The 25,334-nt window shown below is 30.9% G+C and overlaps 1 protein-coding gene and 1 long non-coding RNA gene across 2 annotated transcripts in view; both read right to left on the bottom strand.

Annotated features, from left to right (window-relative positions):
• Positions 1-19,109, bottom strand: part of LOC142331405 (uncharacterized) — a 19,257-nt gene extending 148 nt beyond the window's left edge. Inside the window, exons 1-3 of the long non-coding RNA XR_012757988.1 lie at positions 18,816-19,109; positions 12,675-12,784; positions 1-56 (exon numbers count right to left, since the gene is read on the bottom strand). The exon at positions 1-56 is cut by the window's left edge and continues 148 nt beyond it. This is a non-coding gene — a long non-coding RNA (uncharacterized LOC142331405). The remainder of the gene's footprint in view (positions 57-12,674; positions 12,785-18,815) is intronic.
• LOC142331404 (neuropeptide F receptor-like) overlaps positions 1-25,334 on the bottom strand; it is a 331,062-nt gene that overhangs the window by 27,408 nt on the left and 278,320 nt on the right. The gene's annotated exons all lie outside the window — the stretch shown is intronic.

Raw genomic sequence — 25,334 nt, 5'->3', positions numbered from 1 at the left:
CCTCTTGATTTACACAGGGAAGTATTTCCTCCAGGTAATCTTCATCTTGTGCAGTACTAGATTAGAAACAGTATATTCAATACCTAGGATAAGTTAATCAGAAATTCATAACATTTTTAGTATTTTTAAGTTTGATTACCGTTTAAATCTTTCACAAGCTTTTTTCTTTGTATATAAGTGTAAAAACGATTATGTCCTAATCATTTTGCCAAATAAATTGTTAAAAAAGCTAGCAATGAATTGCATAACTTATCTCCACTTTACCAGTCAAGTTATGCAATTTATTTTCAGTCATTTTAAGCACTATTTGTATCATTATGTTAAAATAACCAAGATTATGAATGCTTTTTTTACACTTTTATGTAAATACATTTATATTTTGTTTTATGATAATAGTTAAATGAATAATTACAAAAGAAATTAATGATTATTTTTTTTTTTACTAAAATTGATTTTAAATAAACTAAAATATAGATTAATTTTTTTTTTTAAATTGGGAGCTCCCCATCAGTGGAGGGGGTAGTAAGTTATTTAATTACTTTATTGTTTAACAAAATACATTCTGAGCATTATAAATTTGAAATTGCAAAAAAAAAACTGTATTTTCGTTTGGGGATTTCCACACTCAAATAGAAGCATTCAGGTAAAATCATTTTTAAGAAAATAATCCCAAGTGGCGACAATAAATTAAAAAAAAAAATTTTAATTAAAAAAAAAAATATGAAGATACAGTATGACTTGTAAATGAGTTGTAGTCTTGTACAGACTCAGTCTAACCATTCCTGAGATATGTGGTTAATTGAACCCCAACCATCGATGTACACTGGTATCTGCTCTCTAGTACTCAAATCCGTATAAACGGAACTAACTTTAAATATATTTAAACAAATTTTTTTTAAATAAAAAAAAATGTCTTCTTAAGGCAAAGAAACTAAAACAAAGACCAATTTTTTTACATTTTTACTTTGCAATCTAGTGATATAGCAGAGCTATAGATTTAGAAGGGAAACTATTGCAATTTGGATATATGCGATTTTCATCAGATTTCCAGATTCACATTTTGACACCTAAGGAACTCAAAAAACCAAAAAAACTGGATGGAAATTTTCATATGTACGCATGTGTATGTTCTTCAGTAACGCACCATAAATCACCTTATATCTCCAGAACTACTTAACTGATTTTAACTAAACTTGGTCAGGTTACATCTATACATGTGGGGTATTGATGTCAATAAATTTTTTATTTAAAAGGTCAAGTGGTTAGACTGTAGAGCCTTCAGTCACCTTCAGTATTTTGAGATTTTGCCTAATTAAGGTCTTATTTCTCTTAGCCAATAACAATAAAAATTTTTTTTTAAAATACAAAAATATATTTGATTACATATAAAAATTTATTTTTTAAAAAAGCTTTTATTTAACTAATATTAATATTAACATTAATAAAAAAAGGAAACAAATTAGAAAAACCCTCTAAAAAGAAAAAAATAAGAATTAAATCAAACTGAGAATTTGATTTAAAAATATAATATATTAACAAATATAAAAATGCACTGAAAAGTAAAAAATAAATGATATAAATATCTAATAAATAACCATTAAATAAAAAAATAAATAAATATAATAATTATTAAATTTTAAAATTAAGAATAATGAAAATATTTAGTTAAATAAAAGCGTGGCGCAGTTTTTATAACAATCTTTAATCTTAAGTATTTAATTTCTAGAAAACTTTTTTTGTAAAAATTTTAATTTTAATTTTTTACCTTTAACTTAAAAAACATACAGTATCTGCTAATTATTTTGCATCCAAAATACACAAATATGAAAAAGGCTTCATTAAAATGAGGTTGAAGAAAAAAAAATTCATTTAAAAAGATGTATTTTAACATTTTTTACAAATATAATCTTTTTATGAAATAATTAATCATCAATAAGTAAATAAATAAAAAATTAAATATTTTTATGTGAGGGATTTATAATTCAATTTCAGTTAAATGAAAATCAATTATTTTTAATTTCACTGCTATGTTAAATAGTAATGGTGTAATACCCGGCCACAAAGTTTGGTGGTTTGATTGAAAACTGAGGTTTAGCACACTACACTTTTATTAGTAAAGAGTAAAACAAGCAGGATGATGAGCTTACAGATGGTGAGGAATGGCAGAGGGGAATAATTTGTTTTTGCTGGTTTTACCATTCTGTTTTATATTGGCTATTTATGGTTTAATTATCGATACTTTTAGAGCAAAACACTTTTCAGTAGTCTAATGTAGTAGAAATTGGCTGTAAGTAAATGAGAAATGTGCATTTACATTTAAAAAATATTAAATCTTGTATTTCACTTTATTCAATTCTATAATCTTAAACTGTAGTTTTCTAAACTAATACTCATATTTTGAATTATTTAAGAAATTAGAATGTTACTGAAAAATGTATAACTTTATAATTTATATTTTTAATCTCTGTTCTATTATTTCCAGATGTTGTAAAAACCAACCATCTGGTTTCAGCTGATATTCAGGTTTGTGTCTGCAATGCAGATTATTGAACGATGCTTATCATGTGATATATGAATGTTCTATATATGACTTAATGCGCACGGAAACCATTTGTCGGTTTGATCTCCATGTTATTCGGAAAAGCCTGGCCTGATCGTTGAAAGTTTATTACATATTTGGTGAAAGAAGGGATTGCCAAAGGGGTGTTATATTCCACTTGGAATTTCCTTCTTTATGTTTATGTTTGGTTTTATTGTTATTTTGTTTTATGGTTTGCTAATCCTTTGCTGTTTTTGTTTCTGTTTGGTTATAGATTTCTATAACCAAATTTGTTTCTGTTTCTTAGATTTGTTTGTTTTTCGAGTAAAAACTCATTTTTACTTTTCGGTAAGATAGAGTTCAGTTCCCTTATTCTTAGAAAGTCATTCAGTCTTGTTTGAGACTCTGCTATATGTGTTTTGGAGTTTAGTTTAGTTAGTAGTACACCGGTGGGAATATCGCTTGATGCTTGGGCATCCTGGCTGAGGCTTGACTAAATGATGTCATTTCCGAGGTATTGAAGTTGACCTCCGGTAAAGCCCATAAGGGCTAGGTACGACGAGGATGGCTTGGCGAACGAAACCATCATGTGGAAGGTGTCGTCCCCTATGGGGTCAGGATGTTTATGTGTTTAACCTATGGGTTGGTCTAATGGTGAACTCATCATCACAAATCAGCTGATTTTGAAGTTGAGAGTTCTAAGGTTCAAATCCTAATAAAGGCAGTTACTTTTATATGGATTTGAATATTAGTTTGTGGATACCGGTGTTCCTTGGTGTTTTTTTCTTTTTTAAATTCTCATCCCCTAGGCCTGGACCCACCGCAGAAGCACACTCGGTTCTAGGGATGCCATTGCCTTTAACCTTCTGGGCAACCATGTCGTAGCCAGCTATGCCGACCCCGGCATGGGGTACCACCCGGTCAGCCAGGATTATGTCCTCTCAATAGCCTACTTCAAATCAGGGGTCCCCCAAGTGGATTCCCTAACCAGGACTCAGTCTTTAATTGCCTGACTCAAATTAGAAGTCCCCCAAACAGGGGACTCCGATCGGGACTCTGTCTTTACGCTTTCCCTTCCTACTCACCCCAGGAGTCCCTGTTCACTCATCGGAAGTGCAACACTCCTCATGCTCATGAACGGGGCTATCTAGCCGCACTCTACACTATCCCACTAGGTACCATCCTCTTCCTCTTCAACTTCCTCCAGTGCCTTCCTTTTCAAAATGTTTCCCACCAATCACCAATTAGGTTCCAGTTTCTAGGGCTATGCCACATTGCCCCTATCACATTATCCAGTGTTATTGCACTAAGAGTACCCAGCACTTCCCTCCTAGCCTCCTCCCATCTCTTCTTTGGTGGTTGGGTTTCAATTTACCATACATCTGAGGAATGGTCAACCTGAGACTGTATAAGACTACACTACATTTACATTCATACATGTTATCGTCATTCATACTCTGAAGTAATACCTTATGGTGGTTCTGGAAGTTAAACAAAAAAAGACTGTCTATGTGTTTGATGAATTTTTAAAACAAAAAAAAAGGCATGACGTTCTCAGAATACATCCATAACACTCAGATTTAAATCCTGTTGGGATGGTTTTGTCAAAAGTTAAAGGATTGGTAGCAGCAAGTCATTACATAACTTTTGATATTAAAGATATTCAAAGGCTATGTGAAAATAAATTAACCGATATTAATGAAAAAAATTGTAAGGTGCATGATTAAGTTAAGGAAACAGTTGCTGAATATATATAGCAAGAACACATTATTGACAATACTATGGAATCATTTATTATTTCTTTACAAGAAGATAATGAGAGTGACACTGATGATTATGATGATGATTCTGATGACAGTAAACTCAAAAATTCTAATATTTCCTGCAAAATGGATGGCATTTACCATCTTTAATTAAAATAATTTTGCGTTCTAACATTTAAAAAGATTAGTTTCCACTGTAATTTTATATATATATATATATATATATATATATATATATTATTTATTAATCTCTGCTTAAAATGCTGTTCTGTGATCCATTGCTAACACCACAATACATTTTCACTGTTAGGTAATAAAGCAAAATGTTATGCTTAACGGATAGTAGAATGGTTCAAGTGCGGTTGTCGTTACCATGGCACCAAGCATCAAGACTCATTGCACCACTTATATATATAGTTAAATTTCAAAAAAGCATTATTGTTATTTTTTCGTATTAAAAATTTTATGATCAAATAATTATAATCTTTACTTTCAACATGGTCCTTTATCAAGTATATGTACTAGTTAATATAACTTCTATACATCATCAACCCTTTTATTTTCTAATATATAATGTATAAAAAAATCAGTGATAAACATTTTAAGGATTTTGAGAATTTCCCTTCTCAATATATAGATTCCAAATTTTTTACTTCCTCGTACGAAGTAAGAAAGTATTGTGATCGCGAAAAATTCTGGTTTTCAGATTTCAATGGAAATATCCATTTTGATCATCCCTGAATCCATTTTGATTAGTTTCGGCATGACGTCTGTACGTACATATGTATCTCACATAATTAAAAAACGATTAGCCATAGGATGTTGAAATTTTGGATTTAGGGCTATTGTAACATTTAGTTGTGCACTTTCTGTTTTGATTGCAGTCGATTGAATCAAAAATCTCAAAAAAGCACAAAATTAAAAAAAAAATTGGATTTTGGACTTTTTCTTAACTGCAGTAATAAGCCCCCATTGAGAACGTTTCAACGATATATCATAAATGGTACTTACTTTCATTGGTTCTAAAGTTAAAGCCAAATAAAATTTTAATTAATTAAAATTTGTGGATCTTAGGGAAAAGGCACATCAATTTGAATCAGACTTCATGTATGTTTTTTACCTTGTTTTTTTTGTAATTTAAATGTATTGATTTGTAATTAATTTTTAACCTTTGATTGTAAAAAACTTTTCATGATAAATAATAATTCAATAACAACAATAAAAAAAAGATTATAAAAAAATATCAAAAGTTATTAATTGAATAAAATTTTATATACTTTTCATTTAAAAAAAATGAGTATATGTAATTTAATAGGCATACAAGGAAGTTATGTGGTGTCCACATCAGATTTGTTTCAGACGTGGTTATGTATTTGGTTATGAAAAGTATAAAACATAAATTTTGAAATGTTTTCTACAGAACAAAAAATAAATTAGCATTTCAGGTGCCATGTAATGAATTTTATGAAAATAAAATTCAAGTTTACAAGTATTTTCAATCTAATATTTAGTATGGTGTTAAAAAACTTTTTTATGTTTTTTATATTTCTCCATTAAAATATCTTTTACTCCATTTGTTATGTACAATTGTACTTGTACATTATTAAGAACAGAGAAGATAACAAAGAAGTAACCCACTCTCTCTCTCTGTGCGCGTGTGTGTGTGTGTGTATGTATGTTGTATGATATGTTGGTTTCATTACTTATATTATTTGTGTAAGCTGTGAAAATTAAATTCGAACTTAAAGACTAGATGGAACTAATTATGTACTTGCTTTAGTAAATCTAATTTTGGAGTTCTCTTATTTGCTAATCATAGTTTACATTAGTAAAGGGAAAATAAATAACATACATTGTTTACTTTGCTACTGTCCTAAATTTAAATAATCTATTTCATGACTTTTAGCTAAACTGTCATAACTGACTTTCTCAAACTGTCATAAATTTATTTTGCAATAATTGCACTATGTGTTTTTTAACTAATTCAAATATTAAATAAATTGTCTGCCATTTGTTAATAAGCAAAAACAGGATCGATCTAAGAAAGAAATATGAGAATATTATACGAGAAAAATGAGTAAACACTTACATAAAATAATCTGATCATGTTGTCTTGTCTAATTTAGAAAAGTACTTCTTTGTATGATTTATTTAGTTCTGCAGACTATTTGCTCTTACAAGTAACATAGATTTTTCTACTTGAAAAGAATTCTCTATGTTTTATATTCAGACATGCCAAGAATAATTTTTACATTTGCATTTTTCTCTTTTTCTCTATAGTATATATTAAACATCATAGTAAATTTCACCATTATTACGTATATCACCATCTACCCAGTGATATCAGCAGTTAAAATAAAAGATCTATAAAATTTCATGCCCCCAGCATAAACCTTTTTATACCAGAAAAAATTCAGTCAATCATGATGTAATTATTCAAAAAATTAACATAGTTAAATGCAAACAAAAAAACTATTTTTATTATTATTTTCTAATTATTTTATTTATTATCTTAACTTATTTTTATTTTATAAATAAATGTTTTTGTTAAATAATGTTGGTATACTTAAAGTCATGATGATGATCATCATTTGGTATTCTGTCTGGCAGCAGGTGTCTTAGACCCCTCCTGTCATCAGTTCATCCCTCTCTTGAGCCTTTTCCTTCTTCCCCTTGTAGTTTTCAGTCTTCACCTCAATTATTAATTCATCCTTCTTCTTCCTTGCTATCTTTCTCCTTCTATCGACCCTTCTGCTGCAATTATTAAGATTTTACTTCCTCTAACCAAATGTACTAATCAGTTCTTTCATTTACTTTCAATTCTTTCATGTACTAATGAATTCTATCCCATTTCTTTTGTATATTTTCCACCTAAGAAGTGCTCTTTCATCTTTAATCCTGTACATTACTTTCTTATTCCTCACTTTATTGGTCCATCTTACTTTCTTCATCGTTCTCCATATCCATTTCAAAAGCCTCAATCCAGTCCCTCTTCCTCATCGTCCATGCATCACTTCCATACATAGCAACTGACTAACCCATTCCTTAACTCGAAGACCGGTAATTTCTCTTCTTATTGAAGGCTTCCTTTGCCATAGCTACCCTCCTATATATTTCAATTGCACTCTTCCAGTCCTCTGTCCTCTCATCCTCAAATATCAGTAATTTTTTATTTTTTCTGTTCTTTCTTGACTTGTTTTTATTACTAAATCCTAAAATTGTTGTTTACTTCTATTAATTTAGTTTTTCCTAAATTTATTTTCATTCTATACTTTTCCATTCCTTCCTTCAGGGCTGTTTGAAGTGAAGTGCTTCTGTACATCAACCAGAATTAAACGCATCTTAAATTCATCCTTCTATACATATTCCTTCATCCTTCTAATGCTTTTATTATTACATCTTTAATGTAAATGTTAAACAATGTGAATGACAGGCAGCTTCCTTGCCTAACATTACCTAGATTCTTACCAGTCAGTCATATTCTTATTTAGTTTCATTGCTGCTGTTTGTCTCATGTATAATTCTGTTTCTTAATGAAGTATTAAAACAAAATTAATTTTTTATTGTATGTAATTAAAGATCTCTAATATATTTCAATTATTGTTATTTTTATCATCGGCATCATTGTCATCAATCATCATAAAATAAAACAAAATTTTTTATAAAAAAATCATTTAAAAAAATTCATTGCTGATTTTACATGTTTCTTCAATAAATTCTTAATTTTTTTTCTGTTTACTCAATAATAATGCATTTTATAAATAATATAAGGTTTAAAGAAGAAATTAAAACTTTTACAGGTAAACAAACTAAACAACGAAATTGTTTTGTATAACCCAACACCATACTTCAGCTTATGAGAAAGGGCCTTGTATGCTTCCACTCCATTTTTTAAAAAATTGGCATACTATCTGAAAAACTTTCTCAGTTATTTATTTAAAATACAATCAAAAACATTAGTAAAGTATGTATATTATATATATTTAAATAAACTACCTACTACAAAATATTGAGAAATTATACAATAACAGAATTATAGCAATTAAAAAAAAAAATTGATGATTTTTAAAATTATTATATATTAATGATTAGATTTAAAACATAATATAATAAATCTGAATCATGCGTGTGTTTGTGCTTCTAAGCAACATACAAAGCAGTGCTATGTACTAATTACCTCATACAAACCGGACACAATATGCAAATTATACGCACAGATACAAAAACGAAGATTTCAACACAGATAAACAATGTAAAATTTCAAAACATACTAAATTTGAAAATACAAGACATTAAATGAACTAATTAAATTGCTATATAAATCAAATGGTTTAATCTGATTTGATGATAAATTAATTTCCTGGGAAGCTAATACATTTTTTTAATGTAATATGTATTACATTACCCTCCTAATTACATTAGGAGATAGAGCCTCCTTTTTCTTCACCCAATAATAGTTCTTAAAATTGGTACCTTTTTTTATTGGCTTTATGTGGGAGGCAAGTCTGTTCTTGACAAGTTTTTTACAATGAACACACAGTTTCTAAACAGGCATCCAGCACCATAGGGGAAGACACCCACGTTGTGACATTACTGGTCACCACACCCTCCCACCATTCCAAGCCCTGAGGGGCTTTACCGGAGGTTGTCTTTAGACTCACTATCTGATTACATCTCACAGTTATCAGCCAAGTCTTGGTCAGGATGCCACCAATGAAATGCCTCAGCAGACATTTGGATCAGTAAACTACAAATCAAATTTTGCCTTCACATAGGCCTCAAACGGGCATATTCATAATTCCCTCAAACTAACTGACCGAAACCGCGGAAGCGCGAATCCCGCGACTAGTCCAGATTTGACAGCACCGTTCGTGACTATGAATGCTCAGAAAACGAACGAGTTGAAAGGTAAATCAGTGTTGCACTCATACCAACCAAAATTATGTCTTACGCAACATAGTAATTCTGACCTACACCCAAATAAGTCGACTAATTTAGGTCACCTAACAAGGGGAATGTAACCTCATTCCGGTCCGCGTAGGAGCCGGGGACAAATCCCGGACCCCCACCCGGTCCCATCATGGAGTCGCGCGTGGCATTACCAAGTCACGATCTGGACCGCCACCGGCGGAACGAAGCCACGCCCCCGGTCGCACGGGCTACCATATCCCGGCGGCGTGGCCAACCCCACCAGCGGGAGTCCCCAATCGAATCACAAACAATACCAATGTAATCGTGGCATGATGCCAATGCGCCTTCCTCCAACCAATCCAACGCCTAGGCCGGAACCCTAGCCACTCGGGATCCTACCACGATCGAGTACCTCTATTAAACCCCCTCTGCAGATCTTCACACCGCAAGGGCACGAAGAAAACAAGCTACTTTAGACCACTCCTCGCGGATCATCCAGTTAATACGGAGATTCAGAAAGGAACGTATTCTCTCAAGTTCCCTAACAGTACGTTCAAGTCATGAACGTTCGACTTCGTATCAGGGACAGACGTAGAGGACGCGGTCAATTGTATCATCTGTTCCACAATTGGCGAATTGACTCGAATCTACCAAACGAAACCTAGCCAAACTCGCCCGAAAGGCAACATGCCCGGAGAGAAAATGTGTGGTATACCGATTGGGCGGAGAACCATCCAATCGCACCTACATCATAGGAAATATACCACGCGTGTAGCGACCTGTGGGGGATTCGTCCCACCTGACCTAACAAGACGCAAGACCCCGGTCTTCAATCTCCTGCTTTCGTTCTGACGTCAATAGGTTATTTACCTTGGAAATGTAGCGTTCTCTATGTTCATTAGCCAAGATATCTTTTGGTTTGATTCCGGCTATTACACAAACTGCCTCCCGCGAGATTGTTCTATAACCGCCTATAACAGCCAGCAGAGAAGTCGCTGGGCCCACAACAAAATGTCCGCGCAATACCTAAAAGCCATGCGGTGAGCCCAGACAGGCGCAGCATACAGCATAATAACTTCACCGACTCCTTTGTAAAGGATACGTATGGTACCGTAATTCAACCCCCAATCGGCACGAATGGCTTTACGGATTCCATAAAAAGCATCAGCGGGCTTTTTTGCCATATACTGTAATTGATCCTTGAACCGAAATTTTAATCAAGGATAACACCAGGTATTTTTAAGCCGTAACGTACCGAACTGGGAGACCAGCCATCCGAGCCCGTTTTCGTCGGGAAACAGCCAATCAGCCCTTAAGCAACATCATTGTGGTTTTCTCTGGGCTGAAAATCATCTTCTGTTGGAGACTTCACAGTCGGAGTGTCTCACAAGCATATGAGCAGCTTGGAACTCTACCTGGTTACGCGAATCCATTCAATCAGTAGCAGCGCGTCGTCAGCATAAGCGACGACACGACAACCACACGGCAACCTTAAATGCAACATGGAATCGAATTCTATGATCCAAAGAATGGGACTCAGAATACTGCTCATAGGGCATTCTTTAGTTAAGGTCTTACAAACCTCAGAAACCCTATCACGTAAGGAAACGGTCCGATGGCTGAAATAATTTGAGAGCACTTCTTATTCATTTCATGTACACTTACGCTTCTGCATCTGAAACAGGGCAGAGGGCCACCATAAGTTATTAAATGCCTCGGATATGTCCAGAAAAATAATACATACATGGACTAGAGGAAGCTATATCCATCACCTTTAGTATGGTATCCTCAATGCTCTTGCCCGGTCGGAAACCATACTGGTTCTCCATTAGAAAATAATCAGTGACCAATCTAACGTTAATAAACAGGCAATCTAACATTCTAAACATGCAATGAATTGTTGGTGTCTGGTTGAGGGTACTATCTATGGACCGTTTTAGGGATTCTATTTCCTGGCTGCTGGTAGGCTGTATTTAAGCCTCAATTATCAGGAAAAGTAGTATTCTTACCTTTTCTGGATAGATTTAATTAACAAACTCACCAAATATAACTTTACAGTCTTCTGTAAACAGCATATTCTTAGATGCTATTAATAATAAAGGTCCTTTGGATGAATTACTTTCATACAATCTATATATACATATGTACAGACGAGTACAGGTCAAAATGTTGGGGTAATTACATTTAAGACCTTATTAATAGCATCCAGCTCCACGACGAAAACACTGACTATGCTGGGAAGGCCAATCATATAGGTTCTATTCCCAAAGACAAAAGCACAACCAACAGAATTATCGTGTTTAGAGCACATATAATTTATAACATTTGTATTCACACTATCTATATCATTAAACCTTTCTCGTAAGATTACTACTGGATTCATGTACTTATATCAACAAAGATGAAAGCAATAATTTGTAAGATAAGGCCACCAAGAGGGGTAATAATGTTGGGTAATCTAAGACCTGGAGCTAATTGTATGTTTAGAGTGAGCTCTGATGCCTAGCAGGGCAGTACAAGTTGGCCTGAACAAAACTAACACCAGGTTGTACAGAATTCCTCATGCTGAGGGATTTTCTGTATTCCTGACAGGCCACCAAAGGACACTTTCTGCTCACTACAAATCTTCAATATAGCTTTTTCTTTCTTACAAAGGGGGTATTCCTAAGACCTTGTTGAATGTGGACCTTTACAGTTTATACATTTTTCATTAGAAAATTATACATATACAGAAAATTTATATCAGTAGGATATTGTATAAACAGAAATGAAGAAAGTTGAATCCTTTTTAATAAATAGTAATTATTTTTATTTTTTTAAACTGTACTCTATTTCAGGTAATTGAATTATTTATGTCCTAGTTACTTTATATTTCAAATGAAATTGTAGAAGTAAAGCTATCATGTTGTTTTTCTAATGTAACTCTGATTAAAATTATTTTATAGAAAAAATGAAAAGTTAATCTTTATAATGGATATATCTTTGTAATGGATTATATATGGGTTTGATGTTGAGATTATTATTTAAACTAAATATTGTTTTAACTGAATTTTTAAATTTGATGAAGTTTAAAATTTTAAAATCATGTAATTTGTTTTAAGAGCTTTCTTCTATTCATTCCTAGAAGACAATTTTTCCGGAGAATGGAGAAAATGCGAAAGAAAGATTATCCTTGGAATAATATGAAAAAAGGCAATTTTTAAATCTACTTTACATTCAAAAGCGATACCTTACAAGTTCAATATTATTGAAGAATATAATATGATATATATAAAATTATTACCTGGAATCAATAATAAGCTGGTCAGTAAATAGTATTAACCTTAAAAATGCATAATTAATTCAGAACTAAAATTTGATAAAATCATTTACATATTAGTAATTATTATTCAGAACAAGTTTTTTTTAATATTTAAATCTATAATTATTAAACTTTTTAATATATTTGCTCTTCAACATACATGCTCAAGCAAATATGTATTTATGTGTACAGTTGTGACTTATCTTTCTCATTCTCCTTAGGTGTATTTATTTTAATATACCTCTCTATCTTTATACATCATGAATTTACCTGTAACAAGAGAAAACAGATATAAATACTATGCCTTAATCTATTTCAATTTTTGTTTTGGATAAAAAAAAATGTTAAAAATTTCATTAAATTATCTGGATTCTATGTATGTCTGATTTTTTTTTACACTCAATAATTGAAACAGTAAAATATTATTTATCAGATTATAGATCTGAGGTTTAATATTCTGATATCTATCACATTATAGTTTTCAGATTAGTTTAATGTGTATATAATTATTGTTGATTCATATATGAGTTCTTTTCTTTTGACCAAAATGAGTTTATGGGGTTATTTGATATCAAATATGTCTTAATGTATTATGGAAATAAAACAAAATGTTCTCAATCGTCTAAATAAATATAATTTGTAATTAAATAATACTTTATTATAGGAAAATAAATTTAAAAGAACTATAGTACCCTTTAAAATAATGTTATAAAACCGTTACCTGAATTTGAGTTAGTTTTTACTAAACTCAAGCTTCTTCAGAGATTACCACTGGAGGAAAGCTGAGTGACAATGGGAAATTTGACGAGCACTGATGTTTGATTAGATTTGTAAAACGTGTTCAAATAGATTGTGTGATTTAAATCGTGTTTGGTCATTTAAAATGTTTTTTTGTTGTATTTTTACATGTTTACAAATGTACTTGTAGCCACTTTAAAAGTGTCTACTTTACAAGTCATGTCAAATAAAAACATGCGTTACTGAAATTACACAAACTCCCAAGTACCATATTTTATTCAGTCAAATAGGATACATTTAAATGAATTACAATAATTAAATAAATAAAAACATCTTTAATTCTGATTGACAGATACATAAGTTTACTATATAATATATATAAATATATCACTTCAGGAATGGTGGATATGCTACTACATGGAAAAATGAGGGAACTGTTCCAGTGTTTGGCTTTGAAAATGGATCAAGGGAAACTGTGGTTAACACCTTTATCAAAGCAGCATAAAAAGAATACACAATAAATTATAATATAAATAATAGGTGTTATTAAAATTCAAATTAATTATTTAAAGCATTAACAGATATAATAATGTTTTTTTAAATGCATGTTGAAGCAAAAATTAGTGAAAAATAATTCACAATTCAGTTGCATTAATGAAAATTATTGAGCACTTATTTATTTACATGTTTATGGGATCCAGAAAACCCAGGAATTTGTATTAATTAGTATAGTAATAATAAGTATAGTTAATAATTAGTATAGAATAAAAGTTCATCAACTATTAGAATTCTCAGTAACTTTATAAGCACTTTCATCATACCAAATCTCAATTTTCTACAACCACCATAGGAAAGTTCAAAGTGGCAAAAACTAATTCTCTCCTTTTCTTAATTTTGTCCAATACCTTCAATGTCCCAAATATAGAAATTTATTGAGCCATTTTTAAAAATTTATTTTGGCCAGTATGGAGATATTAATTAATCAAAATCGATGTCAACACACATATGTATGCACATGTTCATGGGCTTTACCGGAGATAATCTTTGAAACCCCGGCTTTTGACATATTCCAGTCCGCCTCGACCAGGATGCCACTGATGCGGATACCGTGAATGACATTCCCATTAGTGTACTACTATTTAATGAACTCAAAAGAAAATTGCATCTTACCGGGTCTTAATTAAGACTGAAAGGACTTAACTAAACAAAGGAACTGAACTACTTACCCGTAGAAGGTAAAAGTGAGTCCAACACACAACACGAAACATAAATATATTACATGGAACAATAACAACAGTAACGCTGAAACCAAACAAACCAAAGGGCAAGAACAGCAACAAAAATATAATTTATAAAACAAAAACTTAATACAAGAAAAATCCAAGCAGAGCTCTAGATTCCCTCAGCAATCCTTTTTTTGCCAAAGAGATAAAATTTTGTGTTCGACTTCAAAAATCTTTAGTTGAAACTTACTCTATAGTACAGCAAGCATCGGTGATGAATCCCCATCTCGTACTACAACATGCACGTGATGGAAGCGGTTTAAAGAAGGTAGAGAGTGGTTAGATGACGACGAATGAAGCGAGAGGCTGTCAACAGCTGTTCACGACGAAAACATTGCGAAAGTGCGCGCGCTCCTGCTCGAACAACCTCACCTTACCCGTCGGGCTATAGCAAAAGAGCTAAACATTGGTAAATACAATTGTACATAGGTACGTACAATTCCTAACAAAAAAATGAACCGCCGAAAAATGTGCTCTCGTTCTGTTCCACATTTCTTGACCGAAGAACAAAAACAGGTACGTCTTTCTTGCGCTCAAGACTTCGTTGAAACTCCCCCGACAGCGACCCGAATTTGTTGCAAACAACTGTAACTGGGGATGAAAGCTGGTGCTTCAGGTATGATCCGCAAACGAAGGGTCAATCCGCTGCTTGATTAAGTCCAGGAGCACAAACATCGGCGAAAATCAGGCAGCAAAAATCAAAAGTGAAAATGATATTGATTGCATTCTTCGACTCAAAGGGCTTGATTCATCGTGAATTTGTCCCGACTGGTTAAACCGTGAATTCTAAATTCTATTTGGAAGTAATGAAACGCCTGATGCGTCTCATTCGTCGAATCCGGCCCGAGTACCAGGATCCGGGCAGTTGGACTCTCTTGCACGACAATGCCCCGACACACATGGCAACATTTTTAACACAATTACGCCGCAAATCAAAACACCGTCTTATTCCACCCGCCCTACTCACCCGACTTGGCTCCATCAGACTACTTTCTGTTCCCGAAACTCAAGTTGAAGATGAAAGGTTGCTTTTTCAAAGACATTCCGGCTGTCCAAAGGGCTTGCACTGAGTAGTTGAAGGCGATACCACAAAGTGATTTCTGTAGAGCGTTTGACGGGCTCTACCGGTGCTGCAATGAGTGTATAACTAGAGGGTTCTGTATAACCCTTTCGGACCCTACCCTCACTTTTTTGAGGGTTCGGTTTTCAATCTACAATTATTTAGAGAATGTATTAGAAGTGACTAAACCTGGATAGCACTATTCTGCTGGTTTTGAACTAAAATCTTTGTGATCCTACTAGTGCTGCAATTTGTTGAGACTATTTTGTACTACATTGAATATTCAGTTAGTGTAAGAAACATGGCTTCCACATCATATTATTTTTAATTTAATTGTAACATACCTTTTATGTAATGTAAAATGTTCAGAAATGAATTATCTTCACAATGTTGTATTTAGATCATATGTAGGAAGATATTTAGTATTTTTTTTTTAGTGGCCAAATCTTTACCCTCACTTTTGTGAGGTCTAGGACTGACTACTGCTAACATCGTACTGAATATTAGTAAACATTGTTGTGACAACTCATTTTATCTTCCTGCAGAAGTTAAATTGGCACTACAGATATTAATTTTAAGCTTTTTCATAATATTTTGGTTTAAATATTTTTTTTTTTTTGGGTAAGGAATATATGAAATAATGTACAACTACAAAATGGTTATTATTTCTCATTACAGATCTAAATTAAAATGCACTGAATGATGATGATGTTTGTACATTTGTATGCCCTTTCAATGTACCAGCTGATGACACCAGCTCGGATGATGAAGAGGATTGGTGCCCATCACCCCCCCACAATCGGACAGACCATTAAGTGATCGTATCAAGGACCGTATCCGATGGAGACACCGACGCTGAAAGATACCAGATGTACCAAATAATGATGAAGAAAATGAAGTGTACACAGAACTGGTACTATTCAAATGAACAGAGTGAAAAATCTAAATTTTAAGCCGGAGAAAAGTACGGCACGTGGAGATTGTGAAGAAATATGTAGACAAGACGACAATGTATGTATAGTTCGTTGGAAGGATTCCAAAGTTGTCACATTAGCCTCTACATTTCATGGAAAAACACCGGAACATGAAGTTAGGCGATGGGACAAAAAGGAAAAACATTATATCAATTTATCTTGTTCCAATGTTGTAAAAAAATAAAATGAGAATATGGGAGGTGTCGATATTTGCGACCAACAGATAGAAGCATACTGCACATTTTTTAAAACAAGGAAATGGACACTAAAAACTGCAATACATTTCATTGATCTAGCAGTAGTAAATAGCTGGATGGAATACAGACAGGATGCAAAAAATAATGGTACTGCAAAAAAGGATATACTTGATTTGTTAAATTTCCATTTAGCTTTAGGTGAAAACCTAGTAGCTGTTACTGACACAATTCCATTTGAGGAACAGGATAATGAAATAGAACCCCCATTTAAAAAAAAGAGTACCCCACTTCCATGCATTGAAAAAAGATTCGATAGTTTTTCACACTGGCCAAATGTGGACAATCTCACTGCTCCAAGGATATGTCATATGAAAGGTTGTCAGAGCCGAACTAAAGTTCGCTGTACAAAGTGTAATGTTTATCTCTGCCTATCTTCAAAAAATAATTGTTTCTTAGCATTTCATAACAAGTAGTATAATGTATTAGATTGTAGTAGTAATAAGAATTTATTGTAATAATTGTTTTTCAGCATTTCATAGCAAGTAGTATAACATAATAGATTGTAGTAGTAATAAGAATTGACTGTAATAATTGTTTATCAGAATTTCATAGCAAGAAGTATAATGTATTAAATAGTAGTAGTAGTAGTAGTAGTAAAAAGAATTGGTTGTAATAATAGAGAAGTAAGTAAAATATGAATGTAAGTAACTAGAAAGTATGTAGAAAAATAAATATTAATTTGAAAATAGTTGGTTTTTAAATTTTATAAGCTTCAACTTAATATTTTACAAATTAATACAAGTTGTTTTATATGCAAATGCCAAAGCAGGTAAAAAAATAAAAATAGTAAACATAACAGTAACCGATTGACAAAAAACCCCTCTTCAAAAATAAATAGCGTGTATTCCCAGTGGTGTGGAGTCCCAACCCTCACAAAAGTGAGGGTACTAAAAATAAAAGAAGTGGTGGGGGAAAAAATCCCAAAAAAATTATTATATGTTTTGGGGGTCTATAGTGGGCAGGAAATACAAAAAACATTGTTTTCCTTTTGTAATTTTACACTCGGGTCTGAAAGGGATAAAGGGCTGATGTGAATAAATTCGTTGTTAAAAAAAGGAGGATTTTATAAAATATTGTTAACAAAATGTATAATTTTCGTTCACACATTATTTCAAATTTTACGTGTTAATGTTATAATAACATATTCAAACATTTGTGATTAAAGGCATTTAGTCATCGGATTAGATATATATTAATTACCGCTACAAGGTTAACATTACATATGAGTTAGAGATGTTGACATGCTATAACAAATCCCTCTTAATTCTTGCTTGGAAATTCTGGTTTATTCTACCCCTAAGGTGGCCTAATTATATGCTGGATTACTTTGATCTTACAGTGAATTAATATTGTAATTAAAGCTGTATCGCAGTAGTTAAATAATAGGAAAATGTTAAAAAGAAAACCTTGTTTCTTTTTCCCAATTTGTTTATCCTTGTATTTTTATATCTTCCACGGTTTATTGTTCAATTCAGTATGAATTATATACCTTCAATTCTTTTTCACTCTCATTTGAAATTTCTATTTTTGGGGTCAGTTTACAAACTCTTTGTGTTGTTATTTAATCTTTTATTTTTGCTTTAAGTGTATGAAACATATATATTTAAATTTAAATATACGAGTATATATATATATATATATATTCTTTTTTTAAACTATAATTTATATATATATATTTTTAAAATACATATTTAAAAAACAGAGAAATTCGTTACAAAACTCTGATTTCATTTATTAAACAATTAATAATCATAAGAATTGTATTTCTGTAAATGCAATAAGTATTACATATAAATGAAATCGGGCCGGTAAGAGTTTTGTAACAAATTTTTATTATTTTTTTTTTTCTTATTGTATGGAACGCTTAAACATTGTTTATTATCTATTATTGTATATCTATCATCTATTACATATATTTAACATGTATTTTTTTTTAAAGAAAATTCTAAATTAATAACAGATTTTGGCAATAGAAATGAAGTGTCTTACCTTTTTTGATATTAGTATCGTTTTGTTAGCAACAGTTTTATTTATATTACAGAAATTCTTGTTTTTTGAGCGGAAGAAATAATCTTGTAAGATTATTTATTTTTTTATGAATTACTGATTGTTATCTTAAGGACTTATTATTAAAAATTTATTGTCTTAGAACAAACAAATTGATTTTCACGACCAATTTTTTGTTTGTTGATAGTCATATCATTCACTTCACACTACCACATTTTTACTTTTTTTAATTAAACTAATAAACTAAACTTTACACTTAGAAAATCCGTGATGTAATATTGCGTTGTATTATTACTTTGTAAGTGAAACTATCGATTTTTACCGTTAAATCCGATTTTTCCAATCGAATTTATTTCTGTTTTATTTTTTCCTGTTTTAATAAAACCAGTATAATCTCTTGTAAACTAATACTTATCTTTTTTTTAAAGAAGTGATGGGAATTAAAAAAAAATGTTTCATCATCAGTGCATGGATTTATATAACAGCATTTATATTAAACAACCTGTAATATATTTTCTTTTAGATTTAATTATTTCAAGAACATTATCAAGTTTTTGTATGCTACATAGATCAAGTACTACTATCTAGCGGCGCGATTCTAAAGGTACATTAAAAAAATGACTAAAATGATATATTCGCGTCCCGCGGTTCATCAAATGGAAAAAGAAATGTCTAACAAAATTTGAGGAATTTTTTAAAACGTATTCTTTATTACTAATCTAACTGAACTGAAATATAGTGTTTTGATGCTTATTTTTATATTTGTTTCTATTTTCATTTCACTGTTAGGTTAGTTCATGTTTAGAATTGTAAACGTAGTTGTTGACTTCGTCGCCTCTTACCTACGAATTTCAAACCAACTCTGGGATACTTATCTTGGAAATTTTTGATTAAGTTTATTAATAGTAAAAGTAAATAAAAGAAGAAAAATATGTATAGAAGTAGAAAAAATGGTGACAAACTGAGAGGTAAGTTATGAAATAAAATGTTATCATTCTATCTAGCTAGAAAATATCCCATAAAATTTATTAAAGTTATAAAATGATCTGCTGACAGATCGAATGTTTGTGTTTAATTTATTACATAAACTTAATGTTTAACAAAAAAGCTTTATAAGGAAAAGTTGTTTAATTGAGGTAATGTAAAAAAAAAAATTGTCTAGGTCTTCTTTCCATTTCCTGTTTAGTCTCCGTGAATTAACGTTTAGATATTATTTCAGAGGTTGAATGAGGATGATATGTATGAGTGTAAATGAAGTGTAGTCGAGTACCGTCTCAGTTCGACCATTCCTGAGATGAGATGTGTGGTTATTTGAAACCGAACCACCAAAGAACACTGGTGTCCATATTTTAGTCTAGGTCTAAAATAATTTATATTAACGAATCTGCAGATTTTCGGATGTTTATACACTAAACAATTTATTAGGAAAAAGCTTTTATTATTGTTTAGTTTTATTAATTACAAGTTGCTTTGATAGTTTCAAACAAACAAAATTAATCTGTACGGATCTATTTTTTACAGTGTAGTTATTGCTACTTGTTACCATTTTTCTAAATGTGAATATAAATGATGTACAAGACACTTTAATATTTTTATTATATTTAACGATTAAATGGTCGCATGCTTAATTACCTTGCCATTTCCAGGAAGTTCTCTAACTTCCTGGAAATGGCAGGGTACAATTAGCATGAAAATGCAAATGTTATTCTAATAATTATCGGTTGTATATTAACCTCATCCCTAATTTGTTATATATTTTTCTACATAACCCTCAAACCATTATAAATATTTGTTTTTATGTGTAAATATTAATAAAAAATACTTTTATAACCTTATTTTTTCAGTTAGTATACAAATACAGATTCTGATTCGTCACATAAAATATATTTCTAAACTTCCTGTACAGGATATGTTTCTAAACTTCCTGGTTAGGTTGATCAATTAACAAAATCTTCTGTAATGCACTTTCATATCCTGGTAAATATTAAATATGGTGATGAACTTTGTTTGTAAAAGACAGACAGATTAGTGATATCATTCACCCAGAGCAAGAACACCGTAAGAATATACGGGGTATATCCTGATAAGTCCTATAATATCATAAGGGCATAGAAATGCCTACCGCTTCACTCCACACAAATATTTTAAAGAATATTTTTCTAATTCTTTATTAGGTCTAAGTCTGAGATTAGGAAATTTATTATCAATAAATCTGTGCCAGTTAGAATTTCTTCTAATCTGGATTTCTTGTAATTCTGCTAGAACAATGTTGCTCCTTAACATTTTACTTTCCCAGCTTTGTAGTTAGGTTGTGTTACTGTACAGTTCACTATGATAGGGAAAGTAAATTTTGCATTTCAATTTAAGTTTGGTCTCAGTCAAGCAGGGGAGGTACATTCTTTATAGGTCCTGTATTTCAAAATTTTGTTCAGAGTTTGTAAATTTTTCTCATGTATGTAATTTAATGCCCCTTTGTACTAATATTATTATGGTGTTTTTTCTTATTCAGACTGCAATAAATGGGTCAATAAATCCTTTTCTTTTTTTTGTCATTTTGTACACTCAAAATCATATTCTTATATAAATTAGATGATTCCATTACATTAATTTGTTACTTAAGTTATTATATTAGGTTAATTTCATTCAGGAAGTTAAGTCTAATTTTTATTAATTTGCTTGATATCTTCAGAGTGATATAACCAATCTTTATGAAATTTTGTAAAATGACTTTTAAGTATGGGTATGGGTATTTGATGCTATTTAAGATTGGTAACAATTGGTTTAGGGGGTAGGGAGTTGCAATCACCATTAGTCCCACATGTCAAAATTTTACTCAAAGAATAAATAATTCTTTATTTGCTTGCTTACTTACTTAGTTTAGTATTCCCGCTTAATTTTTCTCCCAAGGAACTACATAATTTTAGCTACATAATTGTAGTCTAGCTACATAATTTTAACCAGTATTGCATAACTTTCCTGAAGCCAAGAAGGTTATGCAACATCGTCAAATTTTTTATTTTTTAGGTTTAATTTACTAAGCATTTGGCACTGTTGGCTATAATGCAATTGTATAAATTAAATTTCCATTTACCAACAGTTTAAAAGATGTAAATCCTATTACTTTCGGAGTTGTTACCCCATCTTCAGGGATTTTCTAAAAGATATTAATTAAAATTCAAATCAATAATCACTTTTAAATTAAACTGTTATCTTCATAATAGTTGGTTGTCAAGAATAAAATTGATTTGTATGTCAGAAAGACAGTAACATCATGTTTGTAAGATGTTTATGAATATTATGAAATAGATTTAATATTAAGTGAAATATTACCAGCCTATTAATAATTAATTATTATATAATTTGTTTATAAAAGATATCATTATCGAATCTAACCTGTTCATTCATCAATTTATTATTATTCAAATGAAATGACATTTTTTCTAAGATGCTGGTTTTATAATAATTATTATTATATTCTAATATTTTAATATATTCGTCGGTGTTATAATTATGTCTTTTCTAAAATGTGTTTAGTGAAATTAAATTTTTCTTTATTATTTTTAATAATTCAATTAATATGTTCAGATTCTTATGGCGAATGAACGATTTGTCATTCCAATATATTTAAGTTACAATTTTCACAACTAAGGGTATATACTCCTTGTTTTTCTAAATTATAATTATTATTTTGATTTATTATAATAGAAGGGTCTTCATTATTTATGTATTTTATTATTTGTTGTATACACTTTTTTTAATTTAAGTTTTTAATATTTTATTAAATTTATTATAATTTATATTATATTCAATTTTACCATATTCATTCATTATATTTGTTCGTTAGCTTTATTTTGTCTTTTATTTTTTAATCTGCTGTATAATTTATTTATTAATTTAGTATCATATCGATTATTTAATGGCCTATTTTTGACTCTATTAGTGAAAAGAGAAGAACATTTTTGGAATATGTGGTCATACATATGACCTTGGATCTTTTTTGAAGGTCATACAGCTGGCTATCAGTGATAGTGTTATACATGTTACACGTTTCTGAACGTCATACAATATTCGTTTATGACCTATTCCTGGGATAGGTCACTCTGACATAGGTCTATGACCCATATTTATTATCCAGGCCATTTATCTCAAACTATTGGTAAAAACATAAAGTTGACTATATACCTATATAAAAATATATATATTTTTTCTCTTATGTCCAATTTTTTCTTTACTGCTAAATTTAAACATATAAACTTGTTTGATTGTGTGTGCGCGCACGTGTGTGTTTTATTTATATATATTTTCATAATGATGATTATATTTTAGGTGATAGGAGATATATACAGTGATTTATTTATATATATATTTACACATGCATGTGCATATTTATTTATATATATTTTCAGAATTTTTTTTGAAACTTGATTGAAAAGGAAATACTTTTGAAGTTCATGTAAAGAGGATAGAAAAAAATATGATAAATGAAAGAATTAGAAAATATATTTTGTTATAATAACTGGTTTAGGAAGTGAATTATATGTTGAGACACTTATAATAACACACTTGTAAATGTGATAATAAAAACTCTTATAATGTGTTGACAGATAATACAAAAGTTTTTTAAACCATTTTTTGTCATCTGTTTTAGATTGACACTACCTTTCAGGTCAATTCATTAAAGTTTGTTTTTGTTTGAGAAAGTTTATTAAAAGAAGTTTGTTGTTCTATTATGTATTCTTCATTTCTTTATGGAATTTGGAAGGATAATATTCACTGAATTATTTTCTTACACTATAGTTATTGTTTCACTAATAATTCCTGTCAAATTATTTCTCTCCATTATTAACTTCATCTTTATTAGTTTTGAACTAATGACAATAAATGATTTGAAAATCTGTTATTAATAAACTTGACAAAACTTTACAATTCTATTTTTCTACTGTCTTATATGAAACAAAGTGGAGTTTTTATTTCTAGTGTCTTAAGTAGCAGATATACTGGTTTTTGGTGATGGGGAGGGTGGGAAAGAGTTATAAAAGAATCCTCTCTTTCTCTACATTTAATAACGCAAATTTTTAATTTCTTAGGAATTTACTTTGGCTATAGATACTGTTTGAAGTTATAGGAAACATGCTTTCAGAAAATTAATTTCAAATTAACTTCTATCAGATACTGGACAGTTTTCATACCACTGGTAGTATATGCTACATCTTGAAGCACGGGTAAATGGCCAGCTACTTTCTTCCTCAGAAACAGAAACAAATGATTTATACTTTTCTATATAAAGCTATGTATAATGAATTAATATTTATTCTTCATAAACTGACTTGATTCCTTTATGTTTATATTTTTACCCACGATGGAATGGAGACATTATATGCATTTGGGGTAAGAGGTTGTGTGCACATGTGTGTGAAAAATCGGTCCAGTTCAATGTAGTTTTTTGCATTACATCGGCATCAATTCGGTGCAGGTTCTTAAACATGTTTTATGGTTATAGGCTACCAGAAGATGCTGCAACAGATATGTTTCTTTAAAACAACTGGGCCGATTTTGGTATGATTTTTTGCATTACATAGGTATCACCTCAGAGCAGGTTCTTAGATTAGTTTTAGGATTATAAGCCGCCAGGAGGCACTGCAGTAGGTATGTTTCTTCAAAATGCCTTCGTGGGTTTTTAAAAATTTTTAGTTTTCATCACCTGTGTATATTATGTATTGATGAATATCTGAATGGTTGTAGGTTGTACCAGTTATATTGAATAAGTGAAAAAAGAAGTGGACTGTAGAGACATTTTTACCAATCTGAATAACTGAAATTGTTTATGATTCATCAGCTATTTAATAAAACATTTTGAATAGGTACTATGAAAATATATAAGATATATATAAGTTTATAGATAAAACTGCTTTCATCATGCCGTAAAAATACAGTAATTTAAACAGGAATTCCTGTTCTTAAATACTGACCCAACGGTCATTAAGCAAAAACACAGGGAAAACCAGGGAGTAAAATATCAAGAATAAGGGAAATTGTAGATATAATAAAGGGATAATTTACCCTGGGAGGGATTGCAAAAACATTGCTTGGGAAATGAAACAAGCAACCATACTTAATGGTATATCTTAAGAAGTTCTAATAGTGAACCCACATTCATCGTGCCCACAAATCATTGGGAAATTGAACAGAAGCATTTTTACCCAGGATGGGAGCAGCAAATTATTAATCAATTAGAGGCGAGCTTAAATATATGCTCCACTTTTCTTTCAGAAGTTAAAAATCACTTTTCTTTTAGAAATGAAAAATCACCTGAAGTGAGGCTAAGGCAAACCCATGCCTGTTTTTTTAGAATTATGTGTGTACAACTGAAATGGTGTTTGCTGTGTTGTACGTGTCTTTCTTTGTATACATGCCAATTTAAAAAAAGCTGACAGTGTGGTAAATAAAACTTCCTTGACTGAATTTATTTTTAGTCTTGGAATAGTTTTAGGGTAGAAATTA

This window comes from Lycorma delicatula, chromosome 10 (genome assembly GCF_047948215.1).
Source record: "Lycorma delicatula isolate Av1 chromosome 10, ASM4794821v1, whole genome shotgun sequence".
Classification (NCBI taxonomy): domain Eukaryota; kingdom Metazoa; phylum Arthropoda; class Insecta; order Hemiptera; family Fulgoridae; genus Lycorma; species Lycorma delicatula.
Note: the sequence above shows the minus strand (reverse complement) of the source record. Positions and strands in the feature narration are given on the sequence as shown.